This window comes from Callorhinchus milii, unplaced genomic scaffold (genome assembly GCF_018977255.1).
Source record: "Callorhinchus milii isolate IMCB2004 unplaced genomic scaffold, IMCB_Cmil_1.0 Scaffold3, whole genome shotgun sequence".
Classification (NCBI taxonomy): Eukaryota; Metazoa; Chordata; class Chondrichthyes; order Chimaeriformes; family Callorhinchidae; genus Callorhinchus; species Callorhinchus milii.
Genome location: NW_024704744.1, coordinates 19,520,932 through 19,546,517, shown reverse-complemented (window position 1 = coordinate 19,546,517; position 25,586 = coordinate 19,520,932).

The window sequence follows — 25,586 nt, the reverse complement described above, 5'->3', positions numbered from 1 at the left end:
GTCGTAGATTGAAAATGACCAATTTTATTATTGTTTTTTGGTTTTTTTGGAGGGATTATTATTAGGCGTGTGGAGTAAGGAAACTTGCCCAAGGTTTCGCCCTGCCTGGAATTGAACTCAGGTCTCTCGCTTGCAAAGCGAGTGCTCTAACCACTGAGCTACAGGACTCAAGATCACAAGATTGGTTTGGATAAAGAAGGCGCTTTGGCCCATCTGATCTCACCCTTCCAGATTACTCAATCTCCCACCTTTCCATCCCAGCATTGAGCTTTTTTTTAATATATGAGTCCAGTGATCTGGCCTGAACCACCTTTCCTTGAAACCTGTTTCAGCCATTAACTACCCTTCGTGTAAAGAAGAGCTTCTTGGTATCTGTCATGAAATTGTCCTTCTAACTCTCAATATATGTTCTCTTGTTCTACTGTCTTGATGCATCCTAAAGTTTCATTCTGTTTACTTTTTCAATATCATTTAAAGTGTTATATATTTTGATGAGGTCCCTTCTGAGACATCTCCTTTCAAGACTGAAGAGGCCAAGCTTGTCTAGTCATTGCTAATGGTTCATTCCTCTAACACTGTCATTTTGCCCTCTTCTGCATTGGTTCTGGTCCCTGGGCTTCTCCCCAATGTCACGACAACCAGAACTGTATTCTGTACTCTGGGGTCGACGTGAGCAGAGCACTATATAGCTTGAGTATGACAACTGGGGATCTGAACTCAACTGATTTGGCAAAATAGCCCAACTTCCTGTTTGTCTTGTTTATTGCTGCCCTACACTTACATTATGAATAGTGAGTGAACTAACACTCCAAGATCTCCTTCAGCATCTCCATTGTCATCTTCTCCCACCCATGCTTAGTACATCTGGTTCATATTACAACTGTAGCATGAATCTTCAGGAGAATAGGAAAACATAGAAAATAATGAAGAACAATTGTTCAGCAGAGATTAATATACACACAACCAAACATTGATCTGTCCTAGTTTATATAATTATTTGTTGCATTGCCAAATCAATAAATCTGTACAGATAGATTTCAGAGATATAAAACAGATTAGATGTACCACTTCGATAATTATACATTTCCTTTTAGTAAAATAAACACTCTTACCTTTTCATGGAATCCATTCCAGTGACAAAGTCAAATTCAAATTAAAGGGGAGTATCTGTCTGTGAAGTAATTAATCCCTTTACATAAAATTTACATCAGATTAAATAATATAAATGACAGCACAAAATACCCCTTTAAATAAAAAGCCCAAAGTCAACCAGGTGTATATTCCTCCAACCACTGCTTTGCCCAACAAAACTTCTTAAGCATCCATGAGAAGAAAGAGTAAGAGAATGCAAATGGATCAGTAAGTTAAATAATACTCCAGCATTCACATGAATTTGGACATAGGGCTGATGATAATAATAATAATAATCCTTACATTTGATACAGGGCCTTATCGTGTCTGCGAGACATCTCAAAGCGCTTCTTAGAATATATTATAAAGTGAATTGACTATAGTTTGTGGGCAATGTGCGGCAGCCAATTGCGCACAGCATTTGTTGGGCCATAAAAGTTTAAAAAGCTAGGTATTTGAGATATCTTTCAGTGTATATTCCTGAAAAGTGTTCTGCATGATATTACACATGCCAATCTACTGTCTGATCCATTTCTCAATTGAAAGGCATAGTGATTTACTGAACAGATCCAATTTAACACCACTTACTAGTAGCCATATGTCAAGAGCAACACCACCAGGAGAGACTTCACCCCAAGCCATCCTTGGAGACAACATGGCAGCTGCCACCAGTTTAACGTGATGAGATGGATAAAGGTCACTGTTTTTCTCAGTAATCAATATGGACAAGTATTTCTATCATTAAAACTACTGCACAGGTTCATATTTATTCAAAATATTTTTTCAAGCAATGAGAATGTAGGAACATGTATTTATTTTAGTTTAATATACTACATTTTCTACATTGTTTTATTTTCTTTAGTTACTATTAATTTTTTAAATATTATGTTTGAATTTTAATACTAGGATTCCCACTTCATTTCCACTTTTCTCAATAAATATGAATTCAAATAGCACATAAATTATCCATAGCTTTGCAGAGGTTAAAATATTGAAGGCATTTTCATTATTTCTCCTGATGTGGATGTCATAGGAGCACTATATATTTATTTCTATATAAAGCTTGAAATTGTATGTATGTTAATTCAATACAAAAAATATGATTAAGGGACAGGGTTCTCTTTGCCGATATGCATTGGTCTCCATAATTCATGAGCCGGCATGCTTAAACAATGTGAATTTTCCATTTCAAGTTTTAGCAGTATTGACAATGAGTATTATAGACCTCCTGGTTTATGGATAATACAACCATTTCATAGAATATACAGCATAGATTGCACAGTATGGAAACAGGCCATTTGGCGCAACTAGTCACTGCCGGTATTTCTACTCCATATGAGTAACTATTTCATGTGCACATTTCATATGTTCTCTCTCCATGAAGCAAGTCATTTTGTATCTGTACTACTCTACAGTGATTCACTGCTCACTTCATCTCTGAGAAGAATCAGAGATCAGCTACACAAGCAACAATGAGGATTGATCCCTTTTTGAGGCCTGGACACTAGTTGAGATGACCGTTTGTAACCTTTTTCCTGCAATTCTGTATGATCTTAAATTTTAAGGCTTTTTTTTAAGGCTGAGGTGCTGAGAAATATCGGATTTCTGCAAATCTCTAATGTTAGAATAATTTGTTTGACTTATAAGCAAATTCATTTAAGATGCAATCTACTACCCAGTTAATTATATTGCCAACAACTTTATGTAGCCGGGACATAGGTAGTGAATTACCAGCAATCACGCTCATTTATTTTTCCTTCTCTGCTTCTCCTAATAAAAAATAACTTCATTGTATAGATGTTTATTGTTTATTCACCTAGTCATTAATCAATTTTGTGAAGAATAGAAGATCAGAGAGGGGTCAAATTCCACCTGTATTTAGTTTTATAATATTTTCATAATATTTGAGACAGTGCAAATTTTGGATAATTCTTCAGTTCAGTCTTACGTTTGAGACCAAATTTCTGTAGTTCTTTAAAGACCCTATAGAAAATCAGCTTCAAAATTAGGACTAAAGCTTAAGAAATGTCTAAATTTTGCATGCTCTAAAATATTAAGATATAAACCTTACTCTAGACCCAGCTGGAATTCCTTATCTAGATTCCTGCCATTAACTGCATCCCATTTATCTTTTATTTTTGGTCAGTTGGATGTCTGACACATGCATCACCAAGCTTAAGAGGCTCCAAAACAAACTGATAATTTCCACGTATGTCACCTTCACATGAAAATTTCAAACTGGATTGGAATGTGCACTCTCTCCCTGGAGGGTGGCACCTTGCTTACCGAATTCCGGAGAGTAATTGGCACATGTTTGGCAGAGCCAAGGCTTGGAGACCCTAGAGTGAATGTTGGAATGTTGCTGGAGTTTAACCAACTAAAATCACACAGTTTGTCATTGAAAACACTGCATGGCAAGCCTCCCGCTGCTTGTCCAGCTAGGACCATCCTGCCTGTTAGGGTTTTGTTTTGCAGGGCTAGAAGGAGCGGAATGGGAAGAAGCTTTGCTCTTAGCCCCCATTTTTCATTCACTTTTGCTTTTTATACCTAAACCAGTTTTCAATCACAGAGTTGTCACCAGCTCTGAACTTGAAACTGTCCTCACCCAACAGCCACACACACATGTTTCCAGCAGGGCATGGGACCTCTGGTGAATTTGACATCTGCCAGGAGCACTGAGGTGAATAGTAGGTTCATACTGCTACTACAACTGAGATCAGCTAATTCAGCACAGACGGTGACTTTCCAGGTTTCTATGGCTTAGGTTTGCTCTCAACAGCAGTTTCACGAATTGAGCCATCAAAGGAGCTGAGGGTAATTATTTGCGAAAAGTGTCCACAGGATAATATTCTGAAGTGAATATTACAATTTAATTTGAGGGCTGTTACCAGACTATTCCTTCAACAAGAATAAAAAAGTTAAAATAAAAAGTTCTTCATATTTTTGCTATAATTGTGAAATATGAAAATGGAAACGATGAACAAATATTTAACATTTAACCTTTATATGTATTCGTAAGGTAAATATTCCTCATTTTTGCTCAGTACATGCATAATGAGTTTTTCTGTGACTGATGGTCATCCGGTTAATGAGGTTGTTTATTTTTGATCAGCCTGATGTTTGCTTCAAGCTGAAACCCAGCCCCATGCTTAAGAGTATCCAAACCAGACTGAGAATTCCACATATAAATTTCACCTACACACCTGTGTCTGGAATGCACACTCTCTCCCTGGTTGACACAACCTGCACAGGTTGGCAAGAGCCAAAGGTGGGAACCTCAGAGTGTGCACTGGGGTTACTGCTGGAGATTTACCAGCTAAAACATTTTTTGTTATAAAACAAAATATCGAATAAGATCACTTTAGGTGTTTGGATAGTGGATCATTTTGACCCTTGTTAAGGGCTTCTTAATAATAATAATAATCCTTGCATTTGATATAGTGCTTTTCACGTCGGGAGGACGTCCCAAAGCGCTTCACAGAACACACTGTAAAGTGAATTGACTGTGTATTTGTGGGCGAACGCGGCAGCCAATTGCGCACAGCAATATCCCACAAACAGTCGTAGATTGAAAATGACCAATTTATTATTGTTTTTTGGTTTTGGAGGGATTATTATTAGGCGTGTGGAGTAAGGAAACTTGCCCAAGGTTTCGCCCTGCCTGGAATTGAACTCAGGTCTCTCGCTTGCAAAGCGAGTGCTCTAACCACTGAGCTACAGGACTCCATATATATATGTATATATAGAGAGAGAGAAAAAAAACACTTACTACATTTCACACATTAGTAAGTTTGTCTCATGTAAGTTGAGAACATGGATTTCAGTGCCACATCCATTGGGCACCAAACATCAACAAGAATTTTGATTTATGCAGTACCCTTAATGTGGGGTAGAATCTTGGATTGCTTAAAAATGGTGGAGCTTTATTCTGAAACAGGGAGAGGAGGGAAGTGACTGTAGGAAGTGTCAAAGAGGTGATGGTAGAGCGGAGGGGACAAGGGACGTGCAGGAAGCCGGAGCCAGCTGACTGAATGGAGGATAGGCAGAGGAGTGAGTGTAAGCAGATTGCAGAGGTAGGAAAGTTCCAAGTTGAAGTTACATATTCATCTTCCAAGTTCCTAAGATGCCCAGATAGTGGTACAGAAATCTTGGAACTGGCTTCAAATCTTCATACTTCAGTTGGGTCGAGGAGGGTGGGGAGGATTCATATTAGCAGTTCGTCTTTAGGAATAAATGGAAAAGTGCAACCTTTTTATTACAAGTTTCAATATCACACTCGATAATATTGAATTTGTCATGTAACACTATATTTGTCACTCCATTAACCATCAACAACAAATTGCACTTATATAGTGACCTCCACGCAGGGGAGTGTCTCAGAGCTCTTATCAGAGCAATGACATGGTCCCTGCAAGAGATCTGACAAAAATGAAACCAAGATTACGTAAGGTGTAAAGTAGAGTAATAATAATAAAAAGGACTACTGATGAAAAAGTATTCAGTCCACAATAATTCCATAGAGGTTGGGCTATTTGAATGCTTTTTCAAACCTATTATGCAGATAATTTGATGAAGGAACTTAGAATATCTGGATAGAAAGCCAGAAAAGTAGAATGTAGCTTTGCAGAATATGTATAACTTTATTGCAATACCCTGGTCAGACTTTATTGAGAGTTCTGTTCAATTTTGATCACAACCACTCAATTATACATGCATTAAAAAAATACTCAAATTAATCAAAAGACCGATCCGAAGTGTAAACGGCGTTCAGGTTTGAAGAAAGATTGTAGAAATGTAAGCTTTACAGCCTAGAAAGAAAGCAGTTAATGAGGGAGCTTGTCAACATATTTCATGCTATAGATAAGGTAAACCAGACCATTAAGCTGAAGAAGTCGTTCCAGAGGATATACAGAGAAATTAGTGAAAAGTAAATTGAGAACAGATAGCAGAAAAAAAATTCTTTCAACTTCGAGTGATAAATACTTGAAATATAAGTAAGCTTATAGAGGTAAAATATAATTAGATGATGAAAATTTAGTTTACGAAAAGATTTTTTCTCATACCTGAACGTTCTCATATTTTTATATTGGATTAGAGGTAGAGCAACAACTTATAATGTCTTTCCTCTATCATTACAGTAACTGTAATAGTCACTGATCATGGTTGACCATGAGGGTCCATTAAAAACTACAACAACAACAACTACAAAGTATACAACTTTGATTAGAGTCCCCTGAAGATGGAAGATGTGTTGAAGATAAAGCAGAATGTGTTAAATAGCAAGAAACTACCTGAAAATCTATCTTCCAATAGTCGAGCCAGCTTCAGGTTAAATATCCAATGGTGTCATATTAACTAAATGAAGAGCAGATTAACTTTTGTACATTTTTGCAGCCCACATCAATGATTACTATGGATGATTAGGATTTCATGGTAGTGGTGCTTGCATAAAAAATAATTTTTTAAAAATTGTTAGGTTTGATGTGATGTTTATCTCATCTTTGATACTAAATGTACTTGCTGAGTTAGACTTGTATTCACAGAAAAAATTGTTCATTCACTTCACGACAGTTCGTTCAACATTGTTGTGCGCATCTCCTAACCACTTAGGTTTATTTTAGGATAATCATAAACACATCTATTTATCGACTCATCGATCAGTGGATTTTAACATTTAAAACTGAAAGGCCTCAATTCTTTTTTCTCACAAAGGCCACATATATAGTCAATGTGTGGAAAAGACTACTAACATAAGCAATTGATTCTGTGTCAATTAACTGCTTCAAAAACCAAGTGGATAAATATCTGACTTTAGGGATAGATATAAACTGATATTATCAAATACTTCACATGAACCAACAGTTGCTATGTTGCTGGCACCAGTGAATACTGACTGTGCTTGGGTATGGGCTGGGGAAAATATATGCAGGCCTTCCTCTCAGATTTATGTAATAATAATGCTTGCATTTGGTTTCAAAGCACTTTACAGCATTTACTGTGAAGTGCAGTGACTGTGTATTTGTAGGTAAAATGTCAACCAATTTGTGCCCAGAGATGTCTCACAAACAGTCGTGAATTGAATGATCATTGTTATATGTTGACCAGGACATTGGGAGGAACTCTCTTCTCTTTTCAAATTGTGTCTTTAACGTCCATCTCAATAGACAGATATGGCCTCATTTTAATGTCTCATCAGAAAAGTAACACCTCCAACAATGCAGTAACAGCAACCCCCCACCCCCCCACCCACCCCAACACACTGTAGTGGAGTATCAACCTGAACTGCAAATTCAAAGTCCCAATGACATTGGGTCTTGAAACTACATAACCTTCTGATTCAACGGCAAGAATGCTACCAATTGAGCCAGGCTGACATCTAGTAGTGTAGTCAACCTTACAAAACTTACAGACTTACAAGACTTTGACTCAGACCCAAGATCTTATTCAAGGTGAAGTGGGTGATGGTGGTCAGGATGTTGGATTCATTCAAAAAACAGCTTGATCCTGTGACGGGAGAACATCAGAGTTGGTATTCCAAAAGGATGAGATCAAATGGGCAAAAGAGCCTTCTTCCTCCAGTCCTCCCTTAAATCTTGAGCCTCTGTATAATATGCAGGGGATTTTTTGGAGGAAAGGCGTTTTATTTTTCAGACAATGTTTCATGTGGTAACATAACAATTATGCAACTAGAGCTCCACTGTAGTCCTGATGGTGTGCTGCATTGTTGGAAGGGCTGTCCTTTAGACAAGATGTTAAACTGATGATTCACCTGTGCCTGTTCAGGTGTGCTTCAAAGTTCCTGTGGCACTGCTTGAAAAGAGAAGGAGGTTTCTCTCGGTGTCCTTGCCAACAATCATGGCAGTCTGCAGGACATTTCTGTGGCAAATTGGCTACCATATTCACCTACAAAATACAGTCATTAATTACAGTACATCCTGTGATCTTGGATCTCGGCCAATTTACAGTGAATCTTGTGAAGCTCTTTGAAACATACTACCCAACATAAAAGGTGCTGTATCAAATACAAGGATTATTTATTAGAAATATTATTACTGGAACTCCATCCAGTCCCTCCACCTCGCCCCCTCGCTCAAGACCCATCTCAAGACCCTCTTCTTTGACCGTGCTGTCAATCTTCCTGCTTCTCCCCCTGGCCTCCACAACCCCCTCACCCCATCCTCCCCCCAGCTCGGCTCGTAACTGTCTGTCCAGCGCCTTGGGACGTCCTCCCAACGTGAAAGCTGCTTTACAAATGTAATTTTGGTGGTGGTGTTGTGTTCTTGTTTAATGAGTTTTGATGATAATTTTCCCCTCCTGTAAAAAAAGACTTTTTCTCTTGCTCCCTTCTGATTTAAGTCTGGACCTTTCCTGATGGAGAGTTGCATAAAAAGAACTTGTGTCCTGTTATTTTGTGGGGCAGTTTATCAGAGCTAACTTGGTGATGACATGGTTTAGCTCACTGCCCTTTCATCTAAGGAATTTGGGCAAATCCAGTCAAAACCTTTCAAGTCCCAAACACTGATACCCTTCATGCTGATGGACACACATGCTATGTCGTTAGATCGTCTATTATTTAGTACCAACACAAATCAACATACACTGAGGCCTATTGGTTGTGGTGCAATGCATTGTAACAATTGAGGATTGGAACAATAGCTGCTGTAAGACGTTACATGGAGTCCGAGTTTGTGAACATCCAGTTATATATTCAATGATTGATATTTATCTTGACTGGTATGCAGAGATGTAAGCAGCTGCACACCTCCAACTGGTGGAACCCTTTGTGGGACACACAGTAATCCGGTTCCTGAGGCAGGCTAGATCTATAGTGATCCAGAGCAATTCTGATGACAGCCTAGCCAGTCTAGCCCATTGGTAGGGTTTGTAAAAATAGACCAGTCACTGGGGGCAGAGATTCTTCCCACTCAACTCATGTTAACTCTGCAAACCAAAGCCCTACTGTATACAATAGTCTTTGCTGGACAAGTAATGGGAAAGCTTGCCAGACAGGGCTCTCAATGGCAAACTATGGTTTTAGTTGGTTAACCTCCAGCAATACCCCAACCCACACTCTTGGTTCCTGAGGTATTGGCTCTTGCCAAACTGTGCTAATAATCTCCAGAATTAGGTAAGAAGCGTGCACCCCTCCAGTGAGAGAGAGGGCATTCCATTCCAATACACAGGAATTTTCACATGTAGGCATGGAATGCATGGGGAATGTATGGAACACTTCAGTCTGGTTGGTTTTGGTTTCTGTATGTGTCAAACACCCGGCTGACCAAAAAGAAAACATCACAACTATTCTATTAGTATATTTTCCTGAAACTCTGAGCACTCACATTACTCACATACAGCTATATAAATGTAATTAGAAGAACTGTTGTTACCAGGCTCCACTAGTTCTCTATTGCAGAATGGATCAATTTCAAGATCCTCACACTTAGAAATCACTTCATGCCCTAGCACCTCCCTATCTCTCTAACCTGCTTACCCAGTCACTTTACTTAGCTGGCTCTGGCTTTCGGCACGTCCCTCATCCTATCTACTTCACCCTCATCGGCTGTGCATTCAGCCATTAGACCCTGAAACTTTAAAACTCTCTGCCTCAATCCCTCCACATTGCCTCCTGCTTGCCAGTCTTCAGATCACACTTGAAGACCATTCTTTGTCAACCATGTATACAGTCATCTCCCTCCTTTCTTCCCAACTCGGCATCATACTCCGCCAGTGTTAAGCTTTCCGAGATGCTATGCATGTGAAGGGCACTATATAAATGCAAGTTGTTGTTGTTGCTTTCTCCAGAATGGGAATTACAGTAATTAGTGTCTGAACATTGGTAGAGTCAAATCAGACCCAGACCCATTAAACATGCAAAACTTTTCAAATTAACTAGGCACTAATTAAAGAATAAACCAAACAGGCTATTTGAATGATGCACATTCATTCCTAAACAACATTATGTCAGATGGTAACATTAGCTAAGCTGCCTAAACATCAGACTTATCTAATGTTCGCCCCATTTGAACCTATTTAACTATTCGGTTCAAATACACCAAGGATTTTCTACAGTATTGCAAGCACAGACAAAACAAAAGCAATGATTCTAATAATTCCAGAGCCTTTCAAATAATAAAGTAATACACATGCTGGGGATTCAAACTCATGTTTGAAGGAGCTGGATGGCTTGCCTTTCTTTTTGATTTAAATGTAACCCTGAGTGTAATCTCCTAAATGTTTTATTTGAATTTTATATTTTTACAATTGGGGAATTGATCATCTAATCCAGCCAGGCCTGCCTCCCACAAACCTGTTTCCGGATCAGCTGGAGTGACAGGACAACAGTGAGCCTAAGGAAATTTGAGATCAAGTAACACATCTGTCGTTGCACCACACGCTGGTTGGAAACTGCAGGAGGGAGTACGCAGCTGTAGGCGTATCAGTCCAACCGCATGCATAATGCCATTCTTGGCAGGAGATGTTAAATTCAATCTTTCTTTTAAAAAAATGTAAAGAAAAAAGATCTTGCATTTCTCTCGTACCTTTATCACATTGAAATATCTGAAAGCACTTCACAGGTAATTACTGTCAAATAATGTGACTGTTTTTTGTAATCATTGTACCAGCGAGATCCCACAAGCAGCCATCACATGTCTGACATGTTAATCAAAGATGAACGAAGACAATTCAACAAAGATGATTGAAGGTGCGGTCAAAGAGGAAGGTTTTGAGATGGACTTTGAAAGAGGTGAGAGAAAGTGCAAGGTGAAGGGACTCAAGTTCCAGAGAGTGAGGGCTGATAGTCTGACAACCCGACCACTAAAATACCAATTTTAATTGGGTAATTGTTGGTCAGGACACCGGGAGAAACTCCCTTCTGTTGCTGAATAGTGTCATGAGATCTTTACCATCCACTTGAACGAGCAGATGGGTTTGATGTCTCATCCAAAGGATGGCACAGTTGACAATGGAGCACACTCCCAGAACTGCATTGGAGTGCCAGCCCAGACTGTTAGCTCAAAGTCCCAACATGAGAAATGTCTGATTACGGTGATGGGAGACCTTGGTAGAAAAATGTTTTGCAGATCATTCAGTTTTTTGATGGTAAAATAAGTTACCATTTCAAGCGTGAGTCTAAATTTTAATTACCTTTCTCTCTCATGTCTATTTCCAGCATATTCTTTTACCAATTCAGGTTTCCTTTGAGCTATGCAAATGTTGCCTTTACAGTTGAGTTAGCACTGTCTTCCACCTCCTTGGTCAGCATAAAAATTTGTCACATGAGTTTTATTTAAAAATACGTTTTTTTGCTGTTACTTTTTTTTTAAACCCTTACTTTTTGACTCCCACAATCTCAATCCAGGTCATGAAGAAATGTTCGAATATTCCGATGAAGATCCCTGTTGCCAGTTTCAGTCTCGGCAGTTGCTCTGAGCTCCAATCCACCAGCCATATGTGTGATGAATCTTCATCACACATATTGTGTTAGCAGGGAAGCTTCACAACAGAAATACTCTTTCTTCAGGGATTACGCCACCATCTGTGTTCATTTTGTCAAATGTCTATCACCGAGTGCCAGACAACTTCAAAAGTAAAGTTTACAACGCTTTTAGATTCTCTATCACAGTCCCCAAAGCAGCTAAGGATTTATGGGTGGAAAGAAAAATAAAACAATTTAATGCGGGCAGTGGTGTAGAAAAAAAAAGACATATTTTGCTTTCAACATGGTGTCATGTTGAATGCTCTACCTGAAAGAGAAAGGAAATAACTGACAACCTTAACCGGAGATCATGTCAGCTAAGCAACAGAGCGATAAACGTTTTATAATCACATGGGAGCCTACCATTCCTCCACCATTAACCCTAGAAATGGAAATACAGAGAGAGAACTCCGAGGCTACAACAACAACAACAAGATTCCATTTATAAAGCGCCTTTCACGTCAGGAGGACGTCCCAAGGCGCTGCACAGTTGGGTCATGACCCGAGCAGGGGGGAAATGGTCAGGGTGAGGGGAGGGAAGGGAGGGAGCGAGGAGGGGGAAATGGTCAGGGTGAGGGGAGGGAAGGGAGGGAGCGAGGAGGGGGGAAATGGTCTGGGTGAGGGGAGGGAAGGGAGGGAGCGAGGAGGGGAAGAGAGTCGAGAGGGGAGCTGAAGGCTCGGTCAAAGAGAAAGGTTTTGAGACCGGCCTTGAAGGAGGAGAGGGAGGAAGCAAGGCGAAGGCACTGGGGGATGGAGTTCCATTGCCTGGGGGCTGAGAGGCTGAAGGCCCGACCACTGATGGTAGGGCGATTGGGGCGGGGGATGTGGAGCAGACCGGAGCCAGAGGAACGGAGGGTACGGGCAGGTAGGTAGGGGGATAGTAGGTTAGAGAGGTAGGAGGGAGCAAGGCCGTGAATGGCCTTGTAGGTGAGGATGAGGATCTTGAATTCGATCCTCTGGGGGATGGGGAGCCAGTGGAGGCGAGCGAGGGTGGGAGTGATGTGGTCCCGAAGCCTGGTGCGGGACAGTACACGAGCTGCAGAGTTCTGAATGACCTGCAGCTTGTGGAGGGAGGTGGCGGGAAGGCCGGCGAGGAGAGAGTTCCCATAGTCCAGCCTTGAGGTGACAAAGGCGTGGACCAGGGTTTCAGCCGCGTGAGGGGTGAGGTAATGCCGTAGTCTGGCAATGTTCCGGAGGTGATGGAAGGCGGTTGTGGTGCGGATGTGAAGGAGAAAGGACAGCTAGGGTAGAAAAGTGAATGCTGTAACTAAATCAAAAGTAATTTATTTTGTAAACATTTTGAACATTTGTAACTCAGTATCACAAATCTTTAGCAAAATCTATCACTGCTCCATTTGAAAGATTAGCCAGCACTGTGGGCCTTCTGTCAGAAGCTCATGGCCAATCAATTGCTTTTAAAGACCAAAAGGCTAACGCTTATGAGGTAAATTTCAAGTTGATGGATCTGACATTATTGACTCCTTGTCGCTGTCACCTACAAAACAAGCTGCGGTGAAACAATAGACTCCAATTTCCCTTCAATCTATCTTAGCCCACATCTTTCACATGGCTGCATCAGGAAATCTAGGTCTAACCTAATCTGCTTTCTTGCTTACTGCAAGAGAACTGCAGTATTTCTCCCCCCTCCTCCCACCAATAAATGTTTCCCAGAAATTTCTAAAAGGATGTCAAAAACAAAATTTTCCCTTATGCAAGACTTATTATGATTTCCAATGTGCACAGCAGGGCTAAGTTGAATGTAATGAAGTTGGAAGTTGGAAATCAAATCAACTCTGCTGTATATAGTAAGATGGAACCATTAACTAGCCGATGGATGATGTACTGACTTAATCATGGCTTCAGGTTTGATGCATTTGTGGAGTGATGTACTTCTAATAATCATTCATATATTCAAAGAAAACATTTTTGGGGGAGTGGTTTTCTTGAAAACCTTCTGTAAATCTCTGGTACTGCTGTGGTAATTTGTTTTCGACCTTTGATATAATGTATTCTCTCTCCTTTCCCAATGGAGAAGCTAAACAAAGCAGGTTAAATTTAGAGAGAGAGAGACAATGGCCTTTAGAGTATGAGATACATTACATTTACATTACATAGTGCCTTTCACATTTGGGGAACTTCTCAAAGCGAGACCGCACCATGGAAACTGCATACAGTTCTAGTCACTGAGACATAAGGGGGTTGTCCAGTCCGTAGGGGGTACAGAGGACAGCAAGGAGGATGACCCCTAGTGTTAGAGGAATGAGCTATGAGCAACAACTAGACAAGCCAGGGCTCTTCAGGCATAAGAGAGGATGACTTAGAGGAGAGATCATAGAGGGTAACATTTTAAATAGGATTATAATAATAATCTTTGTATTTGATATAGTGCTTTTCATGTCTTCCGGACATCTCAAAGTGCTTCATAGAATATACTGTAAAGTGAATTGACTGCATATTTGTGGGCGAAACGCTACAGCCAATTGTGCACAGCAGTGTCCTACAAACAGTCGTGGATTGAAAATGACCAATTTATTACTGTTTTGTTTTGGAGGGATTATTATTAGGTATGTGGAGTAAGAAAACTTGCCCAAGGTATCGCCCTGCCGGGAATTGGACCCAGGTCTCTCGCTGACAAGGCGAGTGCTCTAACCACTGAGCTACAGGATTGAAAAGTAAACACAGATCGTTATGTTGGAGTGAATCATGACAGTAGAATAAGAGGACATAGGTTTACAGTTGTAAAGGGCAATTTCAGGACAGACCCCATTAAAAAAAAATTATGCAGAGGGTGATCAATGACTGGAACAGGTTACCAGGATAGGTGATGGAGGCCAGGCCACTGGACTTATTTAAAGAGAAGTTTGATGCAATAGTAGAAGAACTGTAGAGTGGGTGTTCTGGAGAGTTGAGATAGGATGGATCAAATAGCCTTTTTCATTTATTCCAATCTTGTGATCTTCTAACCCCAGTCTGAGATTACATTTCACAGGATTACATTGGATGCTTTAATTTAAATTGCATGACCAGGTTCCAGAATGCTGCTGTCATTCTGCTCCAGAACTATGTTACAGATATTTTTGATAGGAAAATACTTGGGTTCAAAAATTCAAATTCTACAACTTTTATGGTGATATTTGCAACATGTGACATGCTTGCTATCTTAGCCCACATCTAGAGATACATTATTAGAGATGCCATCCTTTGGATGAGACATTGAATCAGTATCCTTCCTGCTTAGTCAGGTGGACATTGAAGATGATCCAATGGCACTATGCAAAACAAGAGAAAGGAATTTCTCCTGGTGTCTTGTTCAACAATTCCTTGATAAAAACAATCACTTCATGGTGGCTTGTGAGATTTTGCTGTGCACAAATTTACTGCTATGTTAGTCTACAAAGTATACATTCTCCACACTTTACAAAATTCTCTGTGTAATGCTCTGGGACATTGCAACATAATAAGATATTATGTCAATGCAAGGGTATTTTATTATTGCTACTTAAAGGCATTTTTGAGTTAAATACCTAAATGTTTCCAAGATTAGCAATAATACCAGAGCGGAAACTGGGTCAATTATGCCATAATTCTAGTACAATTTCTTAGTTAAGATTTCACATTCTTCACTGCCCAAATAAGATTTTCCTGATTCTCGTGGGATTCGGGATAGTCTTTAAATGGGCCTCAAAGAATTTGGATTCCTTGCTTCTTTGCCATATAGAAACCTAAAACAATTAAAATAAAAGCTTTATGTTTTCTAGTGACTAGGAATCCAAAAAGAATAAAATCCTCATTATATTAAAAAAATATATGATATTTGCTAAACTCTTGGTTGGATATGGATCTTTTTTCCTGAGGATAATGCACTCGGCGTGAAGTGCTTTGAGACATCCTCCCAAATGTGAAAGGCAGTTTAAAAATGTAATTTGCTTTTGTTGTTCCATGCTGCCATTTGAAAAAAAATGACAACCACAAGACAATCAAAGGCCATGTTACACAGGAAGATTGAAATGTACAGCTTTGGAAAAGATCAATTAAATTTTCTGCCAAATGGTGATCAAGTTCCTTTTTGAATTTCCTGACACAATTTGTCTAATTGCTTCCCTGAGTTGTCCATTCCACATATTGATGTTCTCCTGGTTGCAAATCCATTCTACTAACAGAGTCCTTAGGGTCTAGTTTGACCCTCAACTATTCTTTCTACCCACTTCCATGCCATGACCCGCTCTGCCTTCCCCCACCTCGGTAACATCGCCCGGCTCCGTCACTGTCTCACACCGCAGGCCGTCGAAACCCTCATACACGCATTCATAACATACAGGCTTGACTTTGCAAACTCCTTGCTTGTCGGCCTCACCAATTCCTCCGTCCATAGGCTGCAGATCATCCGGAACTCTGCAGCCCATATACTCTCCTGCATCAGGCTCCGTGACCCTATCATCCCCATCCTCGCCCGACTCCACTGGCTTCCCATCACTCAGAGGATACAGTTCAAGATCCTGGTCCTCACTTTCAAAGACCTCCATAGCCTTGCTCCTTCCCTATCTGTGTGACCACCTAATCCCCTACCATCCTGCCCGCTCCCTCCACTCAGCGGGCTCCGGTCTGCTTCCCTCCATTGGCGGGCAGTCCTTCTGCCACCCTGCCCCTACCCTCTGGAAATCCATCCTGCAGTCCCTCTGCCTCACCCCCTCCCTTGCCTCCTTCAAGAAGCATCTCAAAACCCTCCTCTTTGACTGTGCTTTCGATCACAGTGCTTCCCCCCTGCACTCTACCATCCCCAATCCCAATCCCCAGCTCGGGTCCGAAACACTGACTGTCCAGTGACTTAGGATGTCCTCCGTCCTCCCGAACTGAAAGGCGTTATACAAATGCAATTTTATTATTGTTGTAAAGTGAATTGACTGTTGTGAGCAAAACACGGCAGCCAATTGCACACAGCAGTGTCCCACAAATGATCAAATTATGAGTGACCAAATTATTATTATTTTTTAGAGGAACTATCATTCCCGGAAAAGTGATCCGCCAATCAACAACAACAACAAGATTCCATTTATAAAGCGCCTTTCACGTCAGGAGGACGGCCAATCGACTAACATCTGGATTCCTACGTACTGCTAGGTGAACAGATGGGGATGGAGTCAGGAAACTTGCCCAACATTTAGCCCTGCTGGGAATCAAACCCAGGTCCTCTCGCTTACAAGGTGATTGTTCTAACCACTAAGCTACAATCATTTGTAAAACAAGCTAACAACTGTGTAACATAACAATAATATAATAATGATTGCTTTTGATATAGTGCCTTTCATGTTAGGAGCACACCTCAAAGCATTTCACGGGATATGCTGTAAAATATAGTGACTGTGTATTTCACTATTAAACACATGGGTGTCCCTACAAGCAGACAAGTGTGTGGTCCAAAAATATACTTCCTCTACCATTGAGGTAAAATTCCATTTGGTTCTGGATTTACTCCATTGGTTTTTGCATTTGCCGTCAAGATACACAGTCGCTACATTTTACAACGTATCCTTTGAAATGCTTTGAGATGTGCTACTAACATGAAAGACACTATACTTCTGGCTGAAGTGGCAATTCCACTTGTGTAAGGCTGGCCAGTGAGCAGTCTATATAACCAGTAGGGGCATCAGTGACCATCTACACAACTTGATGTAAGAGATAAAAGGAAGGGATTCTCTTATCATCAGTTCACTTTCTGACCATTGTGCATGAACAGGTCTCTGATTCTCTTTTGGTTAGTACATATACTAAACAACAGAGAATCACCCAGTATGTGTGCTTATTGATTTCTAATTTCCTATCCAAATGCTGCTTTATTGAGACCTCAGCATTAAACAAAGATGTCTCAGGGTTTGCATCAATAGAATAGCTATTAACACTTGGTCAGAAGTTCAACCAAGCAACTTTCCTGATCATCATCAAGATAATTTTCTCTTTCTCTCCTGACTTGGCAAAATAAACTGCAAAGATAGGACGTTGGAATGAGATCAGGTTTATCAGAGACTGACTTTCTTGGGTTTTGATAGATAGCAGTTGCCTTGCAGTTATCTCATCCTCTACAAGTGAAAGAAATGTATTTTTGGCAGCCTCAAACCTGAGGGATAGATTTATATGAATATAAAGTGACAGAACTCATTAATATCTTCTGACTTCCATCTGTCACAGTTAAAAAGTTTTTATCACTCAATCTTCCTTTGTGGAGTGTAACACACTAAATAATTATAATCATTCTTTTAAGATATAGTTGCTGAAAATTGTGCAGGTGCTTTTCAGTGTGAATATAGTCAAATGCTTTTTATTTGTTTTGAATTGATAATTTTAACAACATTGCTACAAAACAGTACATCAAGCATACTATGTTCAGACAATGTGGGGACATGGCATTTTATTTGGTGCAGTGTTAGTGAAAGATTCTAAGGACATGTTGGAGAGAGTGAGGGTCATGACTAAAGGTTCCTGTTCAATTAATTCAACATGGCTGGAGTTAATTACAAAGGTGCCTTCAAAAAGTCTACTCAAGGGAGAAGCTTCTGTGACCAGTTTATTGTTCTAGTCTCATAAGCAGCCTTTCATGAGATTGCCATTACCTGTGTACCTCTTTGAGGAATCTCAAAGTTTTTCACAGCCATAATCAGCTAAGTCTCAATGTGTCTCTTTAAGGGAACTTAAAATGTACAGTATTTATTGTTTCTATTGTGTGCATTATTGCAATGAACTGGATGAAATTATATAGGATTCAGCATTATCACCGCTGATAATATCACATGCATAATTTTGACCCATAAAGTCTGGATCTGCAGTCATAACAGAGAGCAAATCTAATGGTGCTAGATATCGGGTTCTAATAACACGAGCCTCCAAAAATATGAAGAAGTTACTTTCAGGCGAACTGCTATCACAAACGAGGGCTCTGCTGAACATTTTGCAACAACATAAAGTAGGTCAATTGTGAAATATTTAATGGTTATACACACATCTGCCATGAAACATATTCCAACATTGATAGGAATACAATGCACATAACTATAATCCATCTCCGATCATAATATTATTATAAAAGATAATTAATATAATAAAATATCGGGTTATAATGCTGTGAAACCCTGCAAATCCAACAGATAGGGTGGTCCTAGCTGGACAAACAGCAGTAGCTAACAAATCAGTATTCACAATTGGAAGCTGCATATTTTAGCATTTCAATTCCAGTAATACCCAAATATATACAATACTTTGCTCCCAAAACATTGGCACTTGCCAACCTGTAGCTAAACATTCAAGGATTAGATAAGCAGGCTGCATCCCTCCAGGGAAAGATTGTGCAATTCATTCCAGGAAACAGAAATGTCCTTGCATATACGGTAGAATGCCAGATATCTGCATACCAGATATCTGCACATCTGTTCATCTACACCGAGCTCTGATGTGAATGTTGGATGAAGGTTGCAAAACTGGCAAAAAATAACCTCAGTTGTGCAAAATTGTGTGTAAGCATGCAAGATTGCAGTGGATGTGCTATGCGCCCTGAGGAACATTCCATGTATTCCATATGCGTACAACCGGTTTCTTTTAATGGTGTGACAATAGTGAATCTCATATTTACAGTACATTTATGTGGCTTGAAGAGAAGGTAGATATTTGATATGAGAGAAAAAAATAGAATGTGAGAGAGAAAGACAATGGAAGTAAGAAAGGAGAGTATCAGATTATGTATGGAAGAGAGAGCCTGAAGTTGCAGGGTGAGAGAAGGTCCGACACAGAGAGAAATAAAGTCTAGTACTACAATAACAAAATAACTCCTGATAGAACAGTCTTTTAGTTGGCATTGTTACCAGTTTCTATTTTGTGAGATGTCCAATTATCCACGGTTTGCTTATCTACAATTGATAATCAACCCTCCATGTGGAACTCTCAGTAGTTTGGTTTGGACAGTCTTATTCAGGTGTTGAGTTTCTGCGCGAGTCAAACAACCAGCTCCATTCAAAAATAACCTTACATGACCGAGAATCTGTGGGATGCACCTTGATATTCGACACATGATTTTGAATTAACCTTTGATGATGAAAAATTCTTGGGAGATACGATGGAGCAAATTCTCAACAAATGTAGGCAGAACTGAAAGAAAATGAAGTCATTGAAGCAGTTACTTGGGAAAAAAACTGTCAGGAGAGCAGTGAGGTAGAACTAACATTGCCTAAAACTTGTCTCAGTGTTTGAATGCCTGAGAGCAGGCACTAAAATGTGTTGATAAAGAGCCAATGTGTCTCAGGAAGAACATTTTTGTGTGTTCTGCTTGCACAGAATTTCATACATGTGAACAAGTGAGGTTATTTTTGCCAGTTCCACAGCCCTTGATCAACATCCACATCAGAGTCCGATGTGTTTGAACAGATGTACAAATATCTGGCTTAGTGTCTGGGTGATCCCTACCCTTCATTTGTTTGCATCAACAAAACAGGATATTTCAAAGAATGCAACCAAGTGCTTGCAGAAGGAATATTAATATGGTCACTGTTTACCATCATTCACGTGGTTTGCTCCAAGGCAACTTAGTGAAATTTATGTAAATTTGATGTAATAATAAACACGTTTTTAGAAATAGAAACAATTAAAATTGATCCTAAGATATGAATATAATTGTATGCATAGCCTTGGTTGCTAGAAAGCTCCTCATTAGAGAAATTGCAGTATGCTTACAAAATTGTGTTTCCCTGTTTGCAAATTACAGTAAAGGCACATTTGACTGATCCCATGAGAGCATGAAAAAGGGGAAATACATTTTAATACTAGACACATGTACACTCATTGAATTATTAATTGTAAACTTCCTCCTTAACTGTTACTGACATATACTTCACCATTTAAATTATTGGTCTTTGAAGCAGTCTTCAACCATTTGTGTCTTACAAATGAAAATACTAGAAAAATGGTTAGGAATATGAAGCTATAATTATTTTGGGTTCAACGGCTAGCACAAGCTAAGGCTGAATACTAAAATACTAAACTCATACATCTGATTAAACAGCCTCTGAATCAGAAAGTTGTAGGTTCATGCCTCATTTTGAGTCAACATAGTCTACACTGGAACTCCAGTGCGCTGCTGGAAGTGTGGCTGCATTGTTAGAAGTGCTGTCTTTTAGATGAGACGGCAAACTGAGGTCCCATCTGCCTGTTCAGGTGGACGTTAAAGTTCCCATGGCACTGTTTAAAAAGAGAAGTGAGTTTCCCCTGGTTTCCAAGCCAACAATGTCCTAGATAAAATTGGTGGAGTCTTGCAGCTTAGTGGTTAGAGCACGCGCCTCGCAAGCGAGAAGTAGGAAGTAGCAGTAAGTAGGAATCTGGTTGTTAGTCAATTGGCGGATCACTTTTCCGTGAGTAATAATTCCTTCAAAATAAATAAAAATAATTAGGTGACTCTCTTATACACAATCAGAAATACAAGAGGAGGGAGCAATAGAACTGAATTGTTATTGAGTCCAATTGTAAACAAAACCAAATGCACAAAGTATGTCATGCATTTTGACATAAAAGTATAAATTTTAATGTTTAAACTTATCGTTCCTTCCTTTTTGTTTTTATTGAGCATGTGCGAGAGCCACCTAACGGTGATCAGTGGAGACTCTTGTGTTACACCATGTCCTCACCGACCACCTTTATTTCCCCTTTCTCCCGAACTCATTACAGTGTTGTGAAACCTAGTTTTTAATTGATATCAGGAGTCTTTGAACCAACAGGCTACTACAGAAAGAAGACAAGTTGGAAAAAATGCTTCATTAATATTGGGTATAGCTTCACTTCTTTAATTCCTAGTTGCCCTTAATAAGAAAAAAGGCTTTCATTGAACGTATTTTTATATTGGTGATAATGTAATATAATAATAATCCTTGCATTTGATATTGCGCTTTTCACGTCTCCCAGATGTCCCAAAGCACTCTACAGAACACACTGTAAAGTGAATTGACTATATTTGTGGGCGAAATGCGGCAGCCAACTGCATACAGCAGTGTCCCACAAACAGTCATAGATTGAAGTAACCAATTTATTATTGTTTTTTCCTTCTTGAGGGATTATTATCAGGTGTGTAGAGTAAGGAAACTTGCCCAAGGTTTCGCCCTGCCGGGAATCAAACCCAGGTCTCTCGCTTAGGTGAGTGTCCTAACCACTGAGCTACAGGACTCCTATGCAAAGATTATTATTATTAAAAGGGCATCTGTAATTCCTAGAATAAGAATAAGAAGTCAAAGTTCAAGTTAAAGCGACTACAATGATTATATCAGCTTTTCAGGAACACTACAAGGCAATTTGTTCATTTTATGCAGCAACATACCAAAGGACACAGCAAAAACATTCTATTAATTCTTTGAACTCAAAGCAGCTTGTTGAGTAAGCTTTGAGACAAAATTGCAGTGCCCAAAAAGGGCTTAGAGATGAACATAAAAGGATTCATCATAAGCTTCTAGAGAAAAAGCATGGTAATAAGTAGGGAAATGCTATTATGGGGAAAATAACAGATTGTGAATATCAAGGTATCAAGCAGTTTTCATTCATAAAAATGACATTGATCTGTAGGATAGGCAAATAGTATTGGAGGCACAGAATATCCCATAATACAGGCATTTACCCTGTATTTTCTTTACAAAAAAGAACTTGCACTTTTTACTGCACCGTAGAATCACTCAATTCAATTGACAGTACAGCAGATCAGTGTCTTATTTTATGAATTTTGGTCAAGTTACCAATTCTAACGGCTTATGGGCAGCTGAACCAAAGAGTCTTTATCCTGCCAACTTGTGAGGGCTCCAGAGAGAACAGTTTAACATTAACCAGAAGGGAAATAAGGAAAAACAACAGGATCATAAAAAGAGGCACTTTGGTTTCACCAAATGACACTAAGACAAAAATCTTGCCTGTAACAAAGCAGGCAGAATTAGTTAACTCTATCTAGATCTGCCTCGGTATTTTAATGAGAAGTATTGTTTGGTGCAAAGGCTGATATGGCTTTCACTGTGCCATTTCCCTTTAGTTCAGAACACACTTCTACCTTTCACAGCTTTGTAACAGGACTTTATGAAGAGCCCTATAGCACTCATCTTTTTGTAGATTTCCAATGCGTTTAAAGATAACCGACTCGTGTCAGGTGCCATTTGTTAAGGACCACTGAGAAATGTATTTTCCAATGTGTCTTCAGCCATTTGCGATACTGCAATTCACATGAGAAATAAAAGCATCACTTCCCAGTTCCCAGGTCATGATTCTCGATTGTACCTTTTATCTGTCTTAACGTACAGCAAGTCCTCCATAGAAACTGCAGAGCTCGAAGCCGTCAGCACTTGCATTCTGACTGTATTCCTCCAGGCATCTCTCAAATGCTCTTTTGTATTTGGAGAGCAGGTGGAGATCTTAGAAACAAGATCTAAATTTCTAACCGACCATGTGTGAAAACAGATCAGTTTCCCTTATCGATTTTCAGACAATGGGCAACAATGTAACAATGAAATAAAGAGAATGCAGCCATGGGTAAACCGGACAGAGCAAGCATCACCTCTCAGTTTGGATTGGCATTCAGGGTTTGAGAAATATTCTGCATTACACTATGGAACTTATATGTGACCCGGGGATACTTATCTGCAGTCCCATCAAGTACCATTTAAGATTCTTAACAGACTAGATCCTAAGGTCTCAATTAAACATCCATTGATTGGCTATTATTTTGTGTGCTTGATGCACTGCTTTTGTTAACCCCACTCTGAGGTGCTCTTAATTGCTCCATTTAACAAACAGCTATTTCTCTGATCAGCCAAAATAAATACCTAGGATTCAATTCACTGAATTTCACTGTACTTTTAAAGATATTGTGCAGAGAGTTTCAGTTAATTGGTCACTTTGCCACATGCAAATGAGGATGTGTCTGATTAGTGGAGCGTTTCTGGCTCTGGTGTTGTTGAAGCTCACGCAGCTTGAGCTCAAGGAGGTGAGTCTACTCTTATCTTTAGTCCAATTATAAGAACAGTTCAGTTCATTGAAAATTTTCGCTGTCAAATTCGTTGTTCAATAAACAGAAATGTCACTGTACTATATATTGAACAGTTCTGAGTAAAATGTGTTAGAAGATGCGCTTATGGAAAAGTTACAAGACATGTCCCTATTAATTAAGTGACGGTTGTCACACGCAATGAACAAACCATTTAAATGGTGTAATAATGGATGGATCTGTTTATATATAAAGACCAGCAACCAGAAGATAGACTACCTTTTATAATTTAACATTATACTATTCGCTGGCCAGTAAATGAACCTATATTGAGGGTATAAACATGGAAAATTTCCATTATAAGCACACAGCACCAAGGTTGGTAAATGTATCGATCGGCAAAGTACCAGGCTGCAGTGCAGAGACACAGTGCTCCATTTCATTAGTTCTATAGTTGATGTTATTGTATATCTGAGAGCTGGAGTCCTTCAAAGCACCCAGGCAACCTCTCAATGTCATCTGAATTGAAATGAGTGATTCCTGAACGAGGTCCTGATGTAATACTAACATCCTTTTGAAAGCAGGCACACTGAGGTCTGATCATCATGCAACTGAGTTGTAACATACAGTGCATTTGGCTTGAACCCTTTATCAACTGGACAAAGCCCCCATCACCGTTGCTCACCTTAGGTCCAAAGTTCAGAACAATTTTAGTCTGTAGCCTATTTTTTCTTAAAGTATAAGATCACACAGCATTTTGTAAAATTCTTGATCCAGTCTAAATTTAGAAGACATTTTTTCTGCAGTTCTTAAAAAGAATGCAGTTTCCAAATTAGGATTACATCTAAGAATTTTCCACAAACCCATGCAGTTAAATTTTAAGACAAAATGGTCCACACGCTGAGGATAGAAAAAAAATTCAGGCCTCTTGTGTTTCCTTAATATCCACATCTCCCACAGCGAATGTATTGACATTTGTGGTCAGGTGTGTGATGTTCCTTTGATATAGTAGGACAGCTGCATCATTCTCCTTGGTTTACGAAGAGATCCGACTGATACATTATTAGTGCAATGACACATGTAACCATAGCATCCAAGGGCTGAACTGTTCCATCAGAAATGCTACATTGTCTTTACACACACTGTGATGAGGTGAAAATTGTGACCTGCTGTGATAATTATCAGACCACAGAGATTTTAGGAGGTTGTAACACACACCCACACCATTCATCAACAGGCCAGAATTTTCTGCGAGATGGTAATTATAATTTTCACTTCAGTGTTCTTGTGCGCAATCAACATTCTTTATATGGATATATATAGCGCCTTATCACGTCTTCAAGACGTCTCAAAGCACTTCACAGAATATACTGTAAAGTGAATGGACTGTATATTTTGTTACTCACAGCAGTGTCTCACAAACACAATGGAATCCAGTGTCATGGATTGAGTGACCAAATTATTATTATTATTATCCCAGCGCCTCGGGACTTCCTCCCGAAATAAAAGGCGCTTTACAAATGTTATTTTGTATTATTTGTAGTATTATTTTTTGAAGGGATTATTAATGGCTTGTGAGGCAAGTGCTCTAACCATTAAGCTACAGGACTCCATGACTCCATTGCTAAGGAAACATAAGTTACAATACAACTTTTAAATAGGTAATGTAAAAATTCATACAAATTTTAAAACAACTAGCAAGCTGTGGGGTATCTGTCTCTATGTCTCTCTCTGCATCAGTGTGTGTACCTCTGTCTGTCTGCATGTCTCTGTATCTGTCTGTCTCTCTGTATTTCTCTCTTGTCTCTCTCGCTCGTTACTGGTTTGAAGGTGATTGACAGGTTTTGCCACTAACCGCCACCTCGCACCTCTGTTTTTCCCACCGGATCAGACAAGTCCTGGGCTCCAGACACACAATGTGAATGTGTTCATGGGTCGGATGTGGCCTGCGAGCCACCGGTTGAACCACCCTGATCTACAACGTCATGCAAT